Consider the following 16,257-nt stretch of genomic DNA (forward strand, 5'->3'; position numbering starts at 1 on the left):
AGCACCTTCTCCCTGGTTCAGTATTGATAGTCTTGGAGAAAACTCGCTCTTCCTTGGACAAAACTATCCAATGATGGTGAAAGGCGATCCAGCTGCTGTTGACACAACATTACTACCATTTATGAGAAGCAATTGTATCTATACCTCGGACATTGATATGCTTCCCTACCATGGCTATCACAATATGGGTATTGAAATAGGCCGATTTAGCCTGGATGATCAGTCATGCATTGGTCTCGAGATTGACAGTAGCCGGCCCTTCCCAGAGAATCACTTCTGGTTCAAAGCAAGCGTTTCCAACACCGACGAGTGGTTGATCTGAAGTTCAGTTCATCGCTTTCTTATATGTTGTGTGAGAAAAACTTTACTTTACTAGAATGTTTTGTTGGAAATGATCTATAATCCAACATGTATCCTCATTGTCGTTGTGGGTTGATGACTTGTTGTATGTAATCAATGGTACATTTGCATATGCGTCCAACAACTCACGCCTACTAGTGGTGTCCATATGAACAGTGCTAGTGATTTTAGTTGCAAAAATAGATAGTGCTAATGATTTTAGTTACATATTTTGACAAATCATAGTGCTACAAGGTTGACAAATGGCAATGTTATTACTAGATAAACAAATGTCAATCTTTCCAGTTTGAAAAATGGCAACATAGCCAATATGACAGATGCAAATCTTACCCAATTGTTTCTACGTGGTTGCACACGGGTCATCCAAAACAACCGTTTGTGTTGAAGGGATGCACAAATCCTGCATTGTGAATTTTCCCTTGACTTAAGGGGGGAAGAACATAGCTCTCACTTTGCATACGGGTGTTCTGTCTAAAACGTTTGCGATCAAGAGCTACACAAATCCTGCTCGGCACATTTTCCCTTGGCTTCCTGGGGAAACTGTCGGTTTGCATACGGGTGTTCTAACTAAAACCTTTGCAATGAGTGTTTTATATTTAAAAACCACTGACGTTATTTTCAAAATAGAATCGTTTGATAAGTCTATACATTAAGAGAGAAAGCCGCAAGTTCCTTCAAACCATATCTTTCATTCAGTCACACTGCGAATTTCTATTCATATGATCGAGAATTCAAGATACAGTATTAAACCCCAAAAACCTATTTTCGATGGCGGCGGAGGCGGCGTGCCGCGCCTATTCGGGAACGTAGTAATTTCAAAAAAATTCCTACACACACAAGATCATGGTGATGCATAGGAACGAGAGGGGAAAGTGTTGTCCACGTACCCTCGTAGACCGTAAGTGGAAGCATTATGACAACGCAGTTGATGTAGTCGTACATCTTCACGATCGACCGACCCTAGTACCGAAGTTACGGCACCTCCGTGATCTGCACACGTTCGGCTCGGTGACGTCCCACGAACTCACGATCCAGCAGAGTGTCGAGGGAGAGCTTTGTCAGCACGATGGTGTGATGACGGTGATGATGATGCTACCGGAACAGGGCTTCGCCTAAGAATCGCTATGATATGACCGAGGTGGATTATGGTGGAGGGGGGCACCGAACACGGCTGGAAACAATCAATTTGTGTGTCTATGGGGTGCCCCCTGGCCAGGTATATAAAGGATGGAGGGAGGAGGAGGCCGGCCCTCATAGGGCGCACCCAAAGTGTGGAGTCCTACTAGGACTCCCTAGTCCTAGTAGGATTGCACCTCACACATGGAATAGGAAAAAGGGAAGGGGGAAGGAGAAGGAAGGAAGGGGCGCCCCCTTTCCCTAGTCCAATTCGGACCAGTCCATGGGGAAGGGGCGCGGCCACCCTTGAGGCCTTTATCTCCTTTCCCGTATGGCCCATTAAGGCCCAATACGAATTCACGTATCTCTCCGGTACTCCGAAAAATACCCGAATCACTCAGAACCTTTCCGATGTTCGAATATAGCCTTTCAATATATTGATCTTTACGTCTCGACCATTTCGAGACTCCATGTCATGTCCCCGATCTCATCCAGGACTCCGAACAAACTTCTGTACATCAAAACACATAAACTCATAATACCGATCGTCACCGAATGTTAAGCGTGCGGACCCTACGGGTTCGAGAACTATGTAGACATGACCGAGACGTCTCCAGTCAATAACCAATAGTGGAACCTGGATGTTCATATTGGCTCCCACATATTCTACGAATATCTTTATCGGTCAAACCGCATAATGATATACATTGTTCCCTTTGTCATCGGTATGTTACTTGCCCGAGATTCGATCGTCAGTATCCTCATACCTAGTTCAAACTCGTCACCGACAAGTCTCTTTAATCATTCCATAATGCATCATCCCGCAACTCACTCACTAGTCAAAATGCTTGCAAGGATTAGAGCGATGTGCATTACTGAGAGGGCCCAGAGATATCTCTCTGGTACACAAAGAGACAAATCCTAATCTTGATCTATGCCAACTCAACAAACACCATCAGAGACACCTGTAGAGCATCTTTATAATCACCCAGTTACGTTGTGATGTTTGATAGCACACAATGTGTTCCTCCAGTATTCGGGAGTTGCATAATATCATAGTCAGAGGAACATGTGTAAGTTATGAAAAAAGCAGTAGCAATAAAACTGAACGATCATTATGGTAAGCTAACGGATGGGTCTTGTCCATCACATCATTCTCTAATGATGTGATCCTGTTCATCAAATGACAACACATGTCCATGGCTAGGAAACTTAACCATCTTTGATTAATGAGCTAGTCAAGTAGAGGCATACTAGGGACACTCTGTTTGTCTATGTATTCACACATGTACTAAGTTTCCGGTTAATACAATTCTAGCATGAATAATAAACATTTATCATGATATAAGGAAATATAAATAACAACTTTAATATTGCCTCTAGGGCATATTTCCTTCAGTCTACCACTTGCACTAGAGTCAATAATCTAGTTCACATTGTCATGTGATTTAACACCAATAGATCACATCTTTATGTGATTAGTTCACATCTCCATGTGACTAACACCCAAAGGGTTTACTAGAGTCAATAATCTAGTTCACATCGCTATGTGATTAACACCCAAAGAGTGATCATGTTTTGCTTGTGAGAGAAATTTAGTCAACGGGTCTGCCACATTCAGAGCCGTATGTATTCTGCAAATTTTCTATGTCTACAATGCTTTGCGCGGAGCTACTCTAGCTAATTGCTCCCACTTTTGATATGTATCTAGATCGAGACTTAGAGTCATCCAGATCAGTGTCAAAGCTTGCATCGACATAACTCTTTACGATGAACTCTTTGTCACCTTCATAACTGAGAAACATTTCCTTATTCCACTAAGGATATTTTTGACCGCTGTCCAGTGATCCACTCCTGGATCACTATTGTATCCTCTTGCCAAACTTATGGTGAGGTACACAACAGGTCTGGTACACAGCATAGCATACTTTATAGAACCTATAATTGAGGCATAGGGAATGACTTTTCGTTCTCTTTCTATTTGTTGCCGTGGTCGGGTTTTGAGTCTTTACTCAACTTCACACCTTGCAACATAGGCAAGAACTCCTTCTTTGACTATTCCATTTTGAACTACTTCAAAATCTTGTCAAGGTATGTATTCATTGAAAATATATCAAGCGTCTTGATCTATCTCCATAGATCTTGATGCTCAATATGTAAGTAGCTTCATCGAGGTCTTTCTTTGAAAAACTCTTTTCAAACACTCCTTTATGCTTTCCAGAAAATTCTACATTATTTTCGATCAACAATATGTCATTCACATATACTTATCAGAAATGGTGTAGTGCTTCCACTCACTTTCTTGTAAATACAGGCTTCGCCGCAAGTCTATATAAAACCATATGCTTTGATCACTTTATCAAAGTATATATTCCAACTCTGAGATGCTTGCACCAGTCCATAGATGGATCGCTGGAGCTTGCACACTTTGTTAGCACCTTTAGGATTGACAAAACCTTCTTGTTGCATCATATACAACTCTTCTTTAAGAAATCCATTAAGGAATGCAGTTTTGACATCCATTTACCAGATTTCATGAAATGTGGCAATTGCTAACATCATTCGGACAGACTTTTAAGCATCGATACGAGTGAGAAAATCTCATCGTAGTCAACACCTTGAACTTATCGAAAACATTTCACGACAATTCGAGCTTTGTAGATAGTAACACTACTATCAGTGTTCATCTTCCTCTTGAAGATCCATTTATTCTTAATGGCTCACCGATCAACGGGCAAGTCAATCAAAGTCCATACTTTGTTCTAATACATGGATCTCATCTCAGATTTCATGGCTTCAAGCCATTTCGCAGAATCTGGGCTCATCATCGCTTCTTCATAGTTCGTAGGTTCGTTATGGTCAAGTCACATGACCTCCAGAACAGGATTACCGTACCACTCTAGTGCGGAACGTATTCCGGTTGCCCTACGAGGTTTGATAGTTACTTGATTTGAATTTTCATGATCATCATCATTAGCTTCCTCACTAATTGGTGTAGGAATCATTGGAACTGATTTCTATGATGAACTACTTTCCAATTTGGGAGAAGGTACAATTACCTCATCAAGTTTTACATTCCTCCCACTCACTTCTTTTGAGAGAAACCTCTTCTCTAGAAAGGATCCATTCTTAGCAACGAATATCTTTCCTTTGGATCTGTGATTGAAGGTGTACCCAACAATTTCCTTTGGGTATCCTATGAAGACGCATTTCTCCAATTTGGGTTCGAGCTTATCAGGTTGAAACTTTTTCACATAAGCATCATTGCCCCAAACTTTAAGAAACGACATCTTAGGTTTCTTGCTAAACCACAGTTCATATGGTGACGTCTCAATTGATTTAGATGGTACCCTATTTAACGTGAATGTAGTTGTCTCCAATGCATAACCCCAAAACGTTAGTGATAAATCGGTAAGAGACATCATAGATTGCACCATATCTAATAAAGTACGGTTATGATGTTCGGACACACCATTACGCTGTGGTGTTCCAGGTGGCGTGAGTTGCGAAACTATTCCGCAATGTTTCAAATGAAGACCAAACTCATAAGTCAAATATTCTCCTCCATGATAAGATCGTAGAAACTTTATTTTCTTGTTACGATGATTTTCCTCTTCACTCTAAAATTCTTTGAACTTTTCAAATGTTTCAGACTTATGTTTCATCAAGTAGATATACCCATATCTGCTCAAATCATCTGTGAATATCAGAAAATAACAATACCCGCCGCGAGCTCAACACTCATCAGATTGCATACATCAGTATGTATTATTTCCAATAAGTTAGTTGCTTGCTCCATTGTTTCGTAGAACGGATTTTTAGTCATCTTGCCCACGAGGCATGGTTCGCAAGCATCAAATGACTCATAATCAAGTGATTCCAAAAGCCCATCAGCATGGATTTTCTTCATGCGATTTACAACAATATGACCTAAATGGCAGTGCCACATATAAGTTGCACTATCATTATTAACTTTGCATCTTTTGGCTTCAATATTATGAATATGTGTATTACTACGATCGAGATTCAATAAACCATTCACCTTGAGTGTATGACCTCAGAAGGTTTTATTCATGTAAACAGAATAACAATTATCCTTGACTTAAATGAATAAATTTTTTGCAGTAAACATGATCCAATCATATTATGCTTTACGCAAACACCAAATAACATTTATTTTAGGTTCAACACTAATCCCGAAGGTAAAGGGAGTGTGCGATTGTGATCTTATCAACCTTGGAATCACTTCCAACTCACATCATCACCTTGCCCTTAACTAGTCTCTGTTTATTTTGCAACTCCCGTTTCGAGTTACTACTCTTAGTAATTGAACCAGTATCAAATACTGAGGTGTTGTCATAAACACTAGTAAAGTACACATCAATAACATTTATATCAAATATATACTTTTGTTCACTTTGCCATCCTTCTTATCCTCCAAGTATCTAGGGCAGTTCCACTTCCAGTGACCATTTCCTTTGCAGTAGAAGAACTCAGCTCCATGCTTGGGTCTAGCTTTGAGCTTCTTCATGGGAGTGGAAACTTGCTTGCCTTTCTTCTTTGAAGTTCCTCTTTCTTTACCTTTTCCCTTTTCTTGAAACTAGTGGTCTTGTTAACCATCAACACTTGATGCTATTTCTTGATTTCTACCTTCACTGATTTCAACATCGCGAAGAGCTTGGGAATTACTTTCATCATCCCTTGCATATTATAGTCCATCACTAAGTTCTAGTAACTTGGTGATAGTAACTAGAGAACTTTATCAATTACTATATTATCTGGAAGATTAATTCTCACTTGATTCAAGCAATTGTAGTACCCAGACAATCTAAGCACATGCTCACTAGTTGAGCTATTCTCCTCCACCTTGTAGGCAAAGTACTGTCAGAGGTCTCATACCTCTCGACACAGGCATGAGTATGAAATACCAATTTCAACTCTTAGAACATCTTATATGTTCCATGGCGTTCAAAACGTTTTTGAAGTCCCGGTTCTAAGCCGTAAAGCATGGTGCACTAAACTATTAAGTAGTCATCATACCAAGCTTTATCAAATGTTCATAACGTGTGCATCTGCTCCTGCAATAGGTCTGTCACCTAGTGGTGCATCAAGGACATAATTCTTCTGTGTAGCAATTAGGATAATCCTCAGATCATGGACCCAGTCCGCATCATTGCTACTATCATCTTTCAACTTATTTTTCTCTAGGAACATATCAAAAAATAAATGGGGAGCTACATAGAAAGCTATTGATCTACAACATATACATGCAAATACTATCAGGACTAAGTTCATGATAAATTAAAGTTCAATTAATCATATTACTTAAGAACTCCCACTTAGATAGACATCCCTCTAGTCATCTAAATGATCACGTGATCCAAATCAACTAAACCATGTCTGATCATCACGTGAGATGGAGTAGTTTTCAATGGTGAACATCACTATGTTGATCATATCTACTATATGATTCACGCCCGACCTTTCGGTCTCCAGTGTTCCGAGGCCATATCTGCATATGCTAGGCTCGTCAAGTTTAACCCGAGTATTCCGCCTGTGCAAAACTGGCTTGCACCCTTTGTATGTGCACGTAGAGCTTATCACACCCGATCATCATGTGGTGTCTCGGCACGACGAACTGTTGCAACGGTGCATACTCAGGGAGAACACTTGTACCTTCAAATTTAGTGAGAGATCATCTTATAATGCTACCGCCAAACTAAGCAAAATAAGATACATAAAGGATAAACATCACATGCAATCAAAATATGTGACATGATATGGCCATCATCATCTTGTGCCTTTGATCTCCATCTCCAAAACACCGTCATGATGTCGATCATCACTGGCATGACACCATGATCTCCATCATCTTGATCTCTATCAACGTGTCGTCACATGGTCGTCTCACCAACTATTGCTTTAGCAACTACTGCTATCGCACAGCGATAAAGTAAAGCAATTATATGGCGCTTGCATCTTATGCAATAAAGAGACAACCATAAGGCTCCTGCCAGTTGCCGACAACTTTAACAAAACATGATCATATCATACAACAATTTATATCTCATCACGTCTTGACCATATCACATCACAACATGCCCTGCAAAAACAAGTTAGACGTCCTCTACTTTGTTGTTGTAAGTTTTACATGGCTGCTATGGGCTGAGCAAGAACCGCTCTTACCTACGCATCAAAAACCACAACGCGGTATAGTGATTACTTTTTGATCTTCAGAAAGAACCCTGTTCATTGAATCCAATTCAACTGAAGTTGGAGAAACAGACACCCACTAGCCACCTGTGTGCAAAGCACGTCGGTAGAACCAGTCTCGCGTAAGCGTACGCGTAATGTCGGTCGGAGCCGCTTCATCCAACAATACCGCCGAATCAAGAATCAACTAGTGATGGCAAGCAATATGTATATACCCACGCCCACAACTCCTTTGTGTTCTACTCCTGCATATAACATCTACGCATAGACCTGGCTCGGATGCCACTGTTGGGGAACGTAGTAATTTCAAAAAAATTCCTACGCACACGCAAGATCATGGTGATGCATAGCAACGAGAGGAGAGAGTGTTGTCCACATACCCTTGTAGACCGTAAGTGGAAGCATTATGACAACGTGGTTGATGTAGTCATACGTCTTCACGATCAACCGATCCTAGTACCGAAGTTACAACACCTTCGCGATCTGCACACGTTCAGCTCAGTGACGTCCCACGAACTCACGATCCAGCAGAATGTCGAGGGAGAGCTTTGTTAGCACGACGGCGTGATGATGGTGATGATGATGCTACTAGAACAGGGCTTCGCCTAAGCACCGCTACGATATGACTGAGCTGGATTATGGTGGAGGGGGGCACCGAACACGGCTGGAAACAATCAACTTGTGTGTCTATGGGGTGCCCCCTGGCCACGTATATAAAGGATGGAGGGAGGAGGAGGCCGGCCCTCATAGGGCGCGCCCAAAGTGTGGAGTCCTACTAGGACTCCCTAGTCCTAGTAGGATTCCACCTCCCAGATGGAATATGAAAAAGGGAAGGGAGAAGGAGAAGGACGGAAGGGGGCGCACCCTTTCCCTAGTTCAATTCGGACCAGTCCATGGGGAAGGGGCGCGGCCACCCTTGACGCCTTTCTCTCCTTTCCCGTATGGCCCATTAAGGCCCAATACGAATTCCTGTAACTCTTCGGTACTCCGAAAAATACCCGAATCACTTGGAACCTTTCCGATGTACGAATATAGCCTTTCAATATATCGATCTTTACGTATCGACCATTTCGAGACTCCTCGACATGCCCCCGATCTCATCCGGGTCTCCGAACAAACTTCGGTACATCAAAACACATAAACTCATAATATCGATCGTCACCAAACGTTAAGCGTGCGGACCCTACGGGTTCGAGAACTATGTAGACATGACCGAGACACGTCTCCGGTCATAACCAATAGCGGAACCTGGATGTTCATATTGGCTCCCACATATTCTACGTAGATCTTTATTGATCAAACTGCATAACGATATATGTTGTTCCCTTTGTCATCGGTATGTTACTTGCCCGAGATTCGATCGTCGGTATCCTCATACCTAGTTCAATCTCGTTACCAGCAAGTCTCTTTACTCGTTCCATAATGCGTCATCCCGCAACTAACTCATTAGTCACAATGCTTGTAAGGCTTAGAGTGATGCGCATTACCGAGAGGGCCCAGAGATACCTCTCCGATACACGGAGTGACAAATCCTAATCTCGATCTATGCCAACTCAACAAACACCATCGGAGACACCTGTAGAGCATCTTTATAATCACCCAGTTATGTTGTGACGTTTGATAGCACACAAGGTGTTCCTCTGGTATTTGGGAGTTGCATAATCTCATAGTCAGAGGAACATGTATAAGTTATGAAGAAAGCAGTCGCAATAAAACTGAACGATCATTATGCTAAGCTAACGGATGGGTCTTGTCCATCACATCATTCTCTAATGATTTGACCCCGTTCATCAAATGACAACACATGTCCATGGCTAGGAAACTTAACCATCTTTGATTAACGAGCTAGTCAAGTAGAGGCATACTGGGGACACTCTGTTTTTCTACGTATTCACACATGTACTGTGTTTCCGGTTAATACAATTCTAGCATGAATAATAAACATTTATCCTGATATAAGGAAATATAAATAACAACTTTATTATTGCCTCTAGGGCATATTTCCTTCAGCATCGTCGTTGTCTTTGTCGTCCTCCAGGACGCTGTTGTTGAAGTCTTCAAGGCAGCACAAAATGTTCTTCACTTGTAAATCAAACATCATATTGGCGCGCAATCGATGGGCGGGACACGGGAGGACGGCAACTGGCGCCACTGAGAGGTAGCGATCGATGACAGCGTCCCATGTTGTTGAGGGGGGCGCGCGCAAACGCATGGGGACCGGCACCGCGGTGGGTGGAGGGGCGCACATGGGCAGGGGCACGGCGGGTGTAGCCAAATGCACGGGGACCGGCGCCACGGTGAGTGGAGGGGCGCACACGGGCACGGGAGCTGGCATGTACATGAGCTCGAAGGGGTCAGCGAAGACCTTGCTGATGCCCGCGGCTTACAGCTTTGCGATAGTGCTCGGCGACCAGCCCATCAATGCTATAGGGATGGTCGCTGTCGGTGTCAAAACCGGCGGATCTCGGGTAGGGGGTCCCGAACTGTGCATCTAAGGTCGATGGTAACAGGAGACAAGGGACATGATGTTTACCCAGGTTCGGGGGACCTCTCTATGGAGGTAATACCCTACATCCTTCTTGATTGATATTGATGAATATGAGTATTACAAGAGTTGATCTACCTCGAGATCGTAATGGCTAAACCCTAGAGGTCTAGCTTGTATGGCTATGTGTAACGCCCTCGATGCGGCTATATCTCCCACGTGTCGAGGCACGACTTAGAGGCATAACCGCATTAAAAGCAATGTCGCAAGTTAGGCAATCTTCACAACATCTCATGTAATATAGATAATAAAAGGGGAGGTACATAGTTGGCTTACACTCGCCACGTCAATCAAAGTACATAAATAGCATTACATCAACCAATCACTCATGGCCCGACTATGGCGCCAAAATAAAAGATAACCCAACATGCGACACGGTCCCGATCACCCCAACTGGGCACCACTACTGATCATCAGGGAAAGACACATAGTAACGGCGTGAGTCCTCATCGAACTCCCACTTGAGCTCAAGCGCGTCATCTGGAACGGAGTCATCAGGCCCTGCATCTGGTTTGGAAGTAATCTATGAGCCACAGGGACTCAGCAATCTCGCACCCTCGCGATCAAGACTATTTAAGCTTATAGGTAAGGCAAGGTATATATGTGGAGCTGTAGCAAGCGACTAGCATATATGGTGGCTAACCTGTTCGCAAAAGAGAGCAAGAAGAGAAGGAAAAGCGCGAACGAAATAACTAGAGGGCAGCCTGGGGCAAGCATTACTCCAACATCGTGTTCACTTCCCGGACTCCGCCGAGAAGAGACCATCACGGTAACTCACACAGTTGGTTCATTTTAAATTAAGTTAAGGTTCAAGTTATCTACAACCGGACATTAACAAATTCCCATCTGCCCATAACCGCGGGCACGGCTTTCGAAAGTTCAAAACCCTGCAAGGGAGTCCCAACTTAGCCCATGACAAGCTCTCACGGTCAACGAAGGAATAGACCTTCTCCCGAGACGTTCCGATCAGACTCGGTATCCCGGTTCTACAAGACACTTCGACAAGTTAAAACAAATCCAGCAACACCGCCCGAATGTGCCGACAAATCCCGATAGGAGCTGCACATATCTCGTTCTTAGGGCACAATCGGATAAGCAATCCGTACAACTAAAACCAGCCCTCGAGTTTCCCCGAGGTGGCGCTGCAAGGGGCTCTAGGTTGGACCAACACTCAGAGCACTGGCCCGGGGGGGTTTAAATAAGATGACCCTCGGGCTCTGGAAACCCAAGGGAAAAAGAGGCTAGGTGGCAAATGGTAAAACCAAGGTTGGGCATTGCTGGAAAAGCTTTAATCAAGGCGAACTATCAAGGGGTTCCCATTATAACCCAACCACGTAAGGAACGCAAAATCCGGGAACATAACACCGATATGACGGAAACTAGGGCGGCAAGAGTGGAACAAAACACTAGGCGAGAGGCCGAGCCTTCCACCCTTTACCAAGTATATAGATGCATTAAGATAACAAGATAATATAATGATATCCTAACAAGTAAATAGTGTTCCAACAAGGAACGGGCTCCAATCTTCACCTGCAACTAGCAACGCTATAAGAGGGGCTGAGCAAAGCGGTAACATAGCCAATCAATGGTTTGCTAGGACATGGTGGGTTAGAGGTTTGACATGGCAATTTGGGAGGCATGATAAGAAAGTGGTAGGCATCGTATCATAGGCATAGCAAAAGAGCGAGCATCTAGCAAAGCAAAGATAGTAGTGATTTCGAGGGTATGATCATCTTGCCTGCAAAGTTGTCAGAGTTGACTGGATCCTCGAAAGCAAACTCAACGGGCTCCTCGTTAGTGAACTCGTCTCTCGGCTCCACCCAAACAAGGCAAACAAGCAACAAGGACACAATCAACCGTGTGCAAAGCTCAAACAATATGATGCAAACATGGTATGCTATGCGGGATGCGATATGCGATGCATATGCAAGATTTGACAAGGAATGAATGAACCTGGCATCAACTTGGAGTTCCAAGTGTGCCACTGGAAAGGTGAGATGAAATCGCTTGAAAACGATATAAAGAATGCCGGAATCGGAGTTACGGTTTGGAAATGGCAAGCGATTCAAATATGGCACCGGTCTACAATTTACAGCAAGTAGCCATCTAAATGCAACAAGATGAACATGCTACAGCACTCAAACATGGCAACAAAATATATGGCAGGAATCCATTCATGATGCTTAACAAAAAAGGAACACTGAGCTACAGCCAATTCATCCATTAACAGGTTCAAACAAGCATGGCAAAAATGCATTTGACAAACAGATTTCAGACTTAGTGAAATTAACACTTGTCTGGAATTTCAGATCAGGTAGCACACTTCGGAGCATGAAAACTATATGCTACAGGACCTGAACATGGCAAAGTAAAGCATGGCATGGAGCTACTCAAAGAGCTTAACAAAAGTCCCTTAGTGACCTTGAGCCAAAAGGGATCAGAAAATACAATTGCAAGCATGTGAACATGGCAAAAGAGATTAACTGTCATGTCTTTTGGCCTCGTCAACGCTCCTCCGACTTTCTCTCGCATGATGAACTTCATCTTCAACGCCTACACCAATGACTTTGTTTTGGTCTATCTCGACGACATTCTGGTCTTTTCGAAGAACAAGAAGATCATGCCAAGCACTTGCGTTTGGTACTCAATAAGCTCAGGGAACACAAGTTCTACGCCAAGTTCTCCAAGTGCGAATTTTGGCTCGATGAGGTTCTTTATCTTGGTCATATCATCTCTGCCAAGGGCATTGTGGTGAATCCTGAGAAGGTGTCTGCAATTGTGAATTGGGAACCACCTCAGAACGTGAAGCAACTCCGTAGCTTCCTCAGTCTCGCAAGCTACTGTCGAAGATTCGTTGAAAACTTTTCTAAGATCACAAAGCCTCTCTCAAATCTTCTCCAGAAGCATGTCAAGTACATTTGGTCTCCAGAGTGTGACATTGCTTTCAACACTTTGAAAGAGAAATTGGTCACTGCTCCAGTTCTGACTCCTCCTGATGAATCCAAGCCGTACGAGGTCTTTTGCGATGCCTCTCTCCAAGGTCTTGGCGCAGTGTTGATGCAAGAGAAGAAAGTTGTGGCTTATACCTCTCGCCAGTTCAAGCCCAACGAGAAGAACTACCCTACTCATGACCTTGAGTTGGCGGCAGTTGTGCATGCTCTTTTGACTTGGAGACATCTCTTATTGGGAAGAAAAGTGGACATTTTCACTGACCACAAGAGTCTCAAGTACATCTTCACTCAGCCTAATCTCAACCTCAGGCAAACTCGATGGGTCGAAATGATTCAAGAGTATAATCTGAGTATCGAGTATAGTCCAGGCAAGGCCAATGTGATTGCTGACGCATTGAGCAGAAAGGCTTATTGCAACAGCCTGATTCTCAAGCCTTATCAACCCGAGCTTTGTGAAGCTTTCCGCAAACTTAATCTGCAAGTTGTTCCTCAAGGTTTCCTCGCTAACCTTCAAGTCTCTCCTACCTTGGAAGACCAGATTCGCCAAGCCCAGCTTCTTGATGCTATGGTGAAAAACGTGAAGATTGGGATTGCCAAGAGTCAACCCAAGTACAAGTTCTACCGCCTTGATGACAAGGATACTCTCTTCTTCGAGGATCGTATTGTTGTGCCCAAAGGTGACCTACGAAAAGTGATCATGAATGAGGCTCACAATTCTCTCCTCTCCATCCACCCTGGTAGCACGAAGATGTATCAGGACCTCAAGCAGGCTTATTGGTGGACTCGAATGAAGCGCGAGATTGCTCAATTCGTGAATGAATGTGATGTCTGCAGAAGAGTGAAGGCAGAACACCAAAGGCAAGCTGGTCTCCTCCAACCTCTTACCATTCCAGAATGGAAGTTTGACCACATTGAGATGGACTTCATGACTGGGTTTCCAAAGTCCAAATGTGGCAATGATGCTATATTCGTTGTCATCGATAAACTCACTAAAGTGGCTCACTTTCTGCCTATCAAATAGTCTATCACTGCAGCTCAATTGGCGGAGCTCTATACCTCTCGAATTGTCTCACTGCATGGTATTCCACAAGTGATCTCTTCAGACCGTGGCAGCATCTTTACCTCCAAGTTTTGGGATTCTTTTCAGAAGGCCATGGGCACCAACATCCGCTTCAGTACAGCTTTCCATCCTCAAACTAGCGGTCAAGTCGAGCGTGTCAACCATATTCTTGAAGATATGCTCAGGGCTTGTGTGATCTCCTTCGGCATGAAGTCGGAGGTTTGTCTTCCATATGATGAATTCTCCTACAACAACAGTTTTCAAGCAAGTTCGGGCAAGGCCCATTTGAAATTTTGTATGGCAGGAAGTGTCGTACCCCTCTCAATTGGTCTGAAACTGGCGAACATCAACTTCTGGGAAATGACTTAATCACAGAGGCAGAGGAAATGTGCAAAGTCATTCGAGATAACCTCAAAGCAGCCCAATCCCGCCAGAAGAGCTACTATGATAGTAAGCACCGTGATTTGGCTTTCGAGATCGGAGATCATGTTTACCTCCGCGTCTCTCCTATGAAAGGTACTCGTCGCTTCAGTATCAAAGGGAAGCTTGCCCCTAGATACGTGGGACCTTTCAAGATCGTCAGCAAGAGAGGCGATCTCGCCTATCAACTCGAGCTTCCTTCAAACTTTGCAAATGTGCATGACGTGTTCCATGTCTCTCAGCTTCGAAAGTGCTTCAAGACTCCTGACCGCACCGTCAACTTCGAGAACATTGAGCTCCAAGAAGATCTCTCTTATCGTGAGCACCCCGTTGCTATTCTTGAAGAGACTGAACGCAAGACTCGCAACAAGTCAATCAAATTCCTCAAAGTCAAGTGGTCACACCATTCCGACCGTGAATCTACCTGGGAACGCGAGGATCACCTCCGTTCTGAATACCCAGCGTTCTTTCAGTCCTAGATCTCGGGACGAGATCCTTTCGTAGTGGTGGAGTGTTGTAACACCCCGGATATGATTTTCCCAATATGTACTCCAACTCTTGCCGTTTCCGGCCTTAAGTTATTTTATTTCCTCGGGTTCGGTTTTTTGTCTCCGTGTGTTGTTGTCGTTGTCATGCATCTCATATCATGTCATCATGTGCATTGCATTTGCATATGTGTTCATCTCATGCATCCGAGCATCTTCCCTGTTGTCCGTTTTGCATTCCGGCGCTCCGTTCTCCTCCGGTGATCATTTCTACCTTTCTTTCGTGTGTGGGGATTAAACATTTCCGGATTGGACCGAGACTTGCCAAGCAGCCTTGGTTTACTACCGTAGACCGCCTGTCAAGTCTCTTACCATTTGGACTTCGTTTGATGCTCCAACGGTTAACCGAGGGACCGTAAAGGCCTCGTGTGTGTTGCAGCCCAACACCCCTCCAAGTTGGACCAAAACCCACAAAAACCCTCTCCATCATCTAGAGCGTTCGATCACGATCGCGTGGCCGAAAACCGCACCTCATTTGGACACTCCTAGCTCCCTCTACCTCTATATATAGACCCCCTCCTCAAAATTCGCGGTTCCACTCTCCCCCTAACCCTAGCCCCGCTCCATCCGCGCGGCCGGACAATGTCCGCCTGCCGCCGGACATCCCGCCACCGCCAACCCGTCGTCGCCACGTGGCGCGCCGCCACCCGCGCCCACTTCGCCCAAAGCCGGCCCGGGGCAGCCCAGGCGGGGCCCTCCAAGCCCATCGGCCGGGCCGCGCCACCCGCAAGCCGCCTCTCGCCTTCCTTCGCCCGCGCCGCCCCGCTCTCCCCGCTGCCTCGCCGGCGCTGGCCACCGCGCCGCCCGTCCGGCGCCACCACACCTCTCCACCGGCGCCGACCCGCCGCCGCCTCGACCTCGCCTCCCCTCGCCCGGATCCGGCCCCGGCGAGCTCCTCCGGCCGCTAGACGCTCTGGCCACCGCGCCCCCGTCGCCAGTGAACAGTACTCCGGTGATCTCCTCGAAGTCTGCGCCGCCCAGATCCAGATCTGAGAAACCCTAAGTGTTGACCTCATATTTCTTCCTAAGTCCCTAAATATTTTGCCC

Source organism: Triticum dicoccoides, chromosome 7A (assembly GCF_002162155.2).
Source record: "Triticum dicoccoides isolate Atlit2015 ecotype Zavitan chromosome 7A, WEW_v2.0, whole genome shotgun sequence".
Taxonomy (NCBI): domain Eukaryota; kingdom Viridiplantae; phylum Streptophyta; class Magnoliopsida; order Poales; family Poaceae; genus Triticum; species Triticum dicoccoides.